A 7169-nucleotide genomic window follows, 5' to 3' on the forward strand; every position below is an offset into this window, starting at 1 on the left:
ACCCAGACCAAATCAGTGCAGCACCAGTTCAACGGATCCGACCATCAGTTGCATTTGGAGGAGATTCAGATAGTTGCCTCACCCCCAACCTCACCTCACTCACATACACATACAGTAGCCCTTAATTTAGGAATTGCCTCTGCTAAAATGTTTGAGGCTCTCTTCCGGAACACTGTTTTATGCCATATTCTCATGGGAAACATATCAGATTTCCAGCAGATGTTTAAAATGTAGCCAGTTTCATAGCTATAAGTCAGGGATGGGGGGACCTGTGACCTTCCAGGTGTGGTGGAGCTCCAACTCCCATCAGCCTCAGCCAGCATGGCTGGTGGTCAGTGATGGTGGGTGTTGTAGTCTGCCAACATCTGGACAGCCAAACGCTACCCAGCCCTGCTCCAAGTGGTAGGAAAGGTTGCTGTTCCTTTCTCCCACATGTAGAAAGCTTTTTATTTTTTTGTGGTGTTTTTTAATATATATAAATATTATTGCAAGTCTCACATTGTGTATTTGAAGGGTAGATTATAAACATAAATAGTAAATAGATAAATGCAGAGTAAGCCCATTAAGGGTGGTAGACCACACCCTCCAACATTTCATCAATGAAGACAGGGATGTCCTATTCCATAATAATAATTTTACTATTTATATCCCAACCATTAGACTGGGTTGCTCCAGCCACTCTGGGCAGCTTCCAACATATATAAAAACATAATAAAACATTAAGGACCTTCCCTATATAGGGCTGCCTTCAGATGGCTCGGGGGAGGGGGGCAGATAACATCATACCTTCCAAAATTTCTCTGATGAAAATAGGGAAACATGGGGCATTCTGGGATCAAATCAGAAACTGGGATGGCTTCTGTAAATGCAGGATTGTCCCTGGAAAACAGGAACAATTGGAGGGTCTGGACTGGAAGGAATGTAGGCACACGGCACATCAGAAAGTTCTCTCAAGAAAACACCACAGAAATGGAAGAGAGAGGCACCAAACTGGGGCCAGGCAAGACACACAAGATGGTGGGAAAGCTGTGACTTTTGGACACTAGTTCCCATCAGCCCCAGCCAACATGGCCAATGCTCAAGGGTGATGGGAATTGGAGTCGAACAACAGCTGGGGGTCCAGAGGTTTCCCACTCCTACTGTTCTGTTTGCTATACTGTAAAGCCCTCAGACTCTTAAGATAACTTTCCTAAGGACCCCCAAGCTGCCTCTTCAAAAAGGGCTGCTCACATCCAAGAGAAATATTGTACTGAATAAGTATTTTAACCATAAGCTCCTGGACGATACTATTTAAATAATGCTTTCAGCAGGTCATATCCGCCACTTGTTGAATCTCTCTGACAACCCTTTGCTGTGTAACACAATCCTTCCTGATCTCAGTTTCTTGGGATCCTCAGGGATCTAGACATGTAAATGAATCGGCAGCTTGTCTTCTATTGCAATTAGTTTCTGATTCTTCTCTTGTCAAGGTTGGGAATATCAAGGGAAGCATGAGCTGGAGAAGGTGGAACAAATAAAGATATTGCACTTTGGCTGATGGAAGTCTGCAGTCTACCATTTTTTTAAAAAAAATTAAAAAATTAAATGTGTGGGGAGCTGGGAGACCCATATCAAGCTACAAGGAAGGGCTACCCACTTGTGGCAGGCTGAAGGCAGGTCAGGTTGAGGGACCAATTTTGGAAGGGAGCTGGGTAGAATCAACATCAGACTTCAAGGAAGGCCTGCACAGGCCACGGGGTGCTCACCTGTGCCCTAAAGAGTGGTTTGAGAAGCTTGTTTGTATTGTTCCATGCACCCCAATCTCTGAGTGGTTAGAGACTCCAGGGGGGACCAGAACAAACCCATGGTTTCCATGGAATGAAGGTCCATGGAGACTGTGATGCTTTTATACATACATACATACATACATACATACATACATACAGCCTGAGCATAGAATAGAGGGGAATCACAGTAGATCTTGGCTCCCCATGACTATGCATTCCCAAGGAGATCTCCAAGCTACAACTGTGGGTCCAGGACTGAGGAAGACAAGCTTATGTGTCTCCAGCTTCCAACAACAGCTCAAACTCTCACACACTGCCTCCCATCCTATTGTTCTCCATCCTAGGACGATGTGACAGGTGAGGTAGGAAAAGGCCCAGCCATTTATCTCTATGGCAACAGGGCAACGCTTTTGGTCATGTAAATGGTGGTACTTAACTAACCAGCTAGGGCCTTTATCTTACAGGTAGTTGGACTGGTTCAGTAGGTTTCCTCATAGATTCTAAACTTGCAGATACATGATCACAGGTTTGGAAGAAACACATGGGAAGAACCCCACCCAGAAATCTTATAACAATGTTATATGTCTTACCTGACCTCTGTACTGTCAATGACAGTATACACACTCATTTTATATTGTAAGAGAGGTTAGGGTGATTGACAGCGAGAGCAGCCCAATATATTATTGATATTATTATTATTATTATTATTATTATTATTATTATTATTAGGAACTTGAATCTGGATCTCTGTGGTCATAGTCAAATACCCTAACCACGACACCACATTGGCTCAAAAGCTCATCAGGAGCAGCCCAGTAAGAAGATCAGTGCTGGTGGGTAGCCACTTCTGAAAGACAGTACTCCTCTTGACTTTCACCTGGAATGAACAGAAAGAGGGGAGTGTTGATTATGTTCTAGAACAGGATGAGGAATCTTATGCCCAGGGTCCAAATGCAGACATCGATCTGGCCCAGGCTTCGTGCCCTTCTCAGCCACACCCCTTCACCAGCCCTGGAAGGTTGTCCAGAATGGAAGAGAATGGAATGGCTTGGAAAAAGTCCCCCACCAAGATTGAGAAGGTGTTGTCAGTTCTCTCCTGAAACACACCAAAGCTTCAGGATGGGGGGGGGGGAGGTTTGAACAGTTCCTTGGCAAACGGAGCAATGCTGGATCCATTCCCTTGAGGTAGAAATTGCTGATATCCAGCTCCTGTGCAAACCTGCCTCCCCCACTCAAGTTTAAGTTTCAAACCTTTTGCTTTTAATGTGGCCTGTGGTTGACAGACCCCTGCTGCGTCCTCACACTTCACACAAGCCAGCAGAGCTGAATAGAGAAGACTATTCAAACCACTTCCTGATCAAGTTTCAGGTCTCGACATGAGTTTAACTAGTATATGTATATAAATAAACACAGAGACACAAACACAAAGAGAATCATAAAAAAAGAAAAGTTTAGCTAGATCTCAGGTGCTGGGTGCTTTTTCAAAAGGGGTAGAAGCACCTAGTGCTTTTTCTGGGGGTACACAGAGGTACGCATACCTCTAAACATTTGGTGAATCTAAGTCTGGCCTCATTGAGGGGAAATATTTCAATATGAGTAGGAAAATGAGGGGCTCATCTTCCAGTGTCATAACTTTTATATGCCTGTTGCCTTTGTCCATGGAGTTTTTTCCATGTCCATGAGCGCCAAAGAATTGATGCTTTTGAATTATGGTGCTGGAGGAGACTCTTGAGAGTCCCATGGACTGCAAGAAGATCAAACCTATCCATTCTTCAGGAAATCAGCCCTGAGTGCTCACTGGAAGGATAGATCGTGAAGCTGAGGCTCCAATACTTTGGCCACCTCATGAGAAGAGAAGACTCCCTGGAAAAGACCCTGATGTTGGGAAAGATTGAGGGCACAAGGAGAAGGGGACGACAGAGGACGAGATGGTTGGATAGTGTTCTCAAAGCTACCAGCATGAGTTTGACCAAACTGCGGGAGGCAGTGGAAAACAGAAGTGCCTGGCGTGCTCTGGTCCATGGGGTCACAAAGAGTCGGACACGACTAAACGACTAAACAACAACAGGAAAATGAGAGAGAGAAAACACAGGAAGCATACTTTTTGTTTTGTTGTTTTGTTTTGTTTTGTTTTGTTTTGTTTTGTTTTGTGTTTTGTTTTGTTTTTTGTTTTGTTTTGTTTTGTTTTGTTTTAGCAAGCAGCTGATGTGGAAATGGGAACTGGTCGTTTTTTCCCATTGGATCAAGAGTAGCTTGGGGGTGATTCGGAGCTGGCAGAGAGGAAAGGCTTAAAATAATGCCCCACCCACCCGTAATTCTCACACCAATCTCCTGGTGCGGGTTGGAAAAAAAGGAAACAAATAAAATTGACAAATTTGCCCATCTTTAGTTGTGGCACACATGTGTGGTGTCCTCCATTAACAGTTTCTACAGTTTGCAGGTGTGCCCATGGTCCGCAAAGGGTTGGCAACCCCAGTGTGTCCCATTAGTGCTTCTAAAGTAAGGACTAGCAATTTCATTTTATTTACTATGCTTATAACTTCCTTTCCTTCCACTCAAGTTAACATAGACAGAGTTCCTGGCTGGTCTTCCAACCAGGCACTGATCAGACACTGGAACAGCTTACCTTGACCAAGGGTTGCTGCATTAAGGTCCCCAAAGAGCCCACCTTGGTCACCAGTGGGATGGAACCTCCTCACTGAGAGGTGCCACCAGATCCCTCAATGGCCCTGTTTAATGACAGAACAAGGGTATGGGAAAATATATAAGAAGATCCATTCTCTACCATTCTGCTCCCCACAGTAGCCAATGAGGTGCCTCCAGGGAGTCCACAAAAATAGCCCCCACCCCACCACATATTGTATCTGAAGTTAGAGGCTCTCATGAATCTGCCTAATCCCTTGAAAGCTAATGGAACAATCACCATTGCATCTTGTGACAGGGAGTTCCACAGGTTAAAGCCCACAAGACTCCTGCCTTCCTCATGGCGAAGGCTCCACAATCCCCTGATCATTTCATTTGCTCTTTTCAGCACCTTTCCAGCTTGGGATGGGGTGTTCCCAATTGTGCACACTATTCCAAATTTGGTCACAACAACCTTTCATTGGGTCAAATGCCGGTAAAGACAAACTAAACAAATCCCAGGGTGATTCTTCACAGGACAAGCCTGATTCATATGACTTTTACAAGGATTAAGGTGAGCAGGAATTATTGGCAAGATTCAAATAGCTCCCAAAGAGGGCAGAACAATCCCAGGCTCACATCAAGCCAGGAATGGAGATCAGCTAACATATTGGTTGCAATATCAAAAGAGCACTCAGCTAAGGAAGGGGGAAAGAGACAACAGGGTAAATACAAAAAGGGGGTAAAAATGAATGACATGCCCACAGTGTACCTGGAAACTCTGCCAGGGCCAACCAGTCAGAGACTGTGCTGCTGCTGCTGCTGCTGCTACCCAAATGCTGTCCACCAATGGAGGGAGCCAATGAGCTTCCAATGACAGAGAAACACACTAGGCACACAACCCTTTATCACAGGAGAGAGGATCCTATGATCCTCCAGGTGTTGTTGGACTCCAAGTCCCATCAGCCCCGACCAGAACAGCCAATCAGGGATAATGGGAGTTGGAGTCGAACAAGATCTGGAGGGCCACAGGTTTCCACCCCAAAAAATAATATGGTGCATTACATCAGCCCTCATGACATAGCCAACAATGGCCCTAGTACTGCCTGTCCCCAACTATCCCTAAGGCGGGACTGGCAGAAAAAGGCAACCAAAATCCATTAATTTATGTGATATATTTGTCATTATTCCACTGCATTTATTGTATGATTCCAGTTACCACAATCTGCTTCATTTGGAAAAGAAGCAAAGCATTGGAGGCTCTCTGATTGGCTTGATTTATGTAAGACACAGGTGGTTAGGGGGCTGTCAAGAGGGACCTGCTGGATCAGACCAAAGGCCCATCTAGTTCAGCATCCGGGTCTCAGTGGCCAGCCTGTGGGAAGGACTGCAGGCAGGAGCTGAGTGCAACAATGCTTGTCTCATCTGTGATTCCTAGCAGCTGGTTTTCAGAGGCAGGCTGCCTCTAACAGTGGAAGTAGCATGGCTAGTAGCAAATAGCCACTGACAGGCTTATCCCACCCCTGAGAAGGAAAATGGTATAGTAGGAAATAAGAGCATAGGGCCAACCTGGACCATGGTCTACAGGGAGGGCTGGGAATGCCCCCTGCCTGAAACCCCACAGCCAGGGGTTTATTTATTTATACATACATACATACATACATACACACATACACTACCCATCTGGCTGGGTTCCCCCAGCCACATTGGGCAGCCCCCAACAGAATATTAAAAACACAATAAAACATCAAACATTAAAAACTTCCCTAAACAGGGCTGCCTTCAGATGTCTTCTAAAAGTCAGAGTTGTTTCTTTCCTTGACATTTGATGAGAGGGCTTTCCACAGGGTGGGCGCCACCACCAAGAAGGCCCTCTGCCTGGTTCCCTGTAACCTCACTTCTCGCAGTGAGGGAACTGCCAGAAGGCCCTCAGAGCTGGACCTCAGTGTCTGGGCTGAATGATGGGGGTGGAGATGCTCCTTCAGGTATACTGGGCTGCATAAGACAAACCATAAAACAATTTTATAAAAATAAAAAATAAAGTAAAATTTTAAAAAATGAACTTTTATTGTAACATGCAGCAAAACCCAAATTCCTCACATTCTTTCATTTTATGGTCGTAGCACACCTCCTAGTTTAGGTGGGGAAAGTTATAAAAGAAGAGCAGTGAAATGCAGGAAGAGTGTAATGAAGTCTAACAAAGCATACCCTCCAACATTTCTCCGATGAAAATAGGGATGTCCCAAGGAAAAGCAGGAGATCCTGGGATCAAATCAGAAACTGTGACAGCTTCTGTAAATCCAGGAATCATTGGAGACAACTCCTAGGGGCCGTGGGGGCTTTGACCCCCCCCCACAAAATTGATAGGAATTCCGATTCAAATGCTGTGTGCACACTGTGTCATGTGATCAATTATGTGGGGCAGGGCTTACCTGGCCCCCCACAATATTTTATTCAGGTTGGCACCCCTGCCAAGAATGTCCCTGGAAAATAGGGAAACTTGGAACAACTGACAAACTTCTGGCTTTTCCCATGATGGCTACTGTATAAGGTTTTCTTCTTGTTGTTTTCAAATGTTGTTGTTTAGTCATTTAGTCGTGCCCGACTCTCCGTGACCCCATGGACCAGAGCACACCAGGCACTTCTGTCTTCCACTGCCTCCCGCAGTTTGGTCAAACCCATGCTGGTAGCTTCGAGAACACTGTCCAACCATCTCGTCCTCTGCCGTCCTCTTTGCCTTGTGCCCTCAATCTTTCCCAACATCAGGATCAAATTCTTCTT

The sequence above is a fragment of the Podarcis erhardii genome, assembly GCF_964252035.2.
Source record: "Podarcis erhardii genome assembly, chromosome: 7".
Classification (NCBI taxonomy): domain Eukaryota; kingdom Metazoa; phylum Chordata; class Lepidosauria; order Squamata; family Lacertidae; genus Podarcis; species Podarcis erhardii.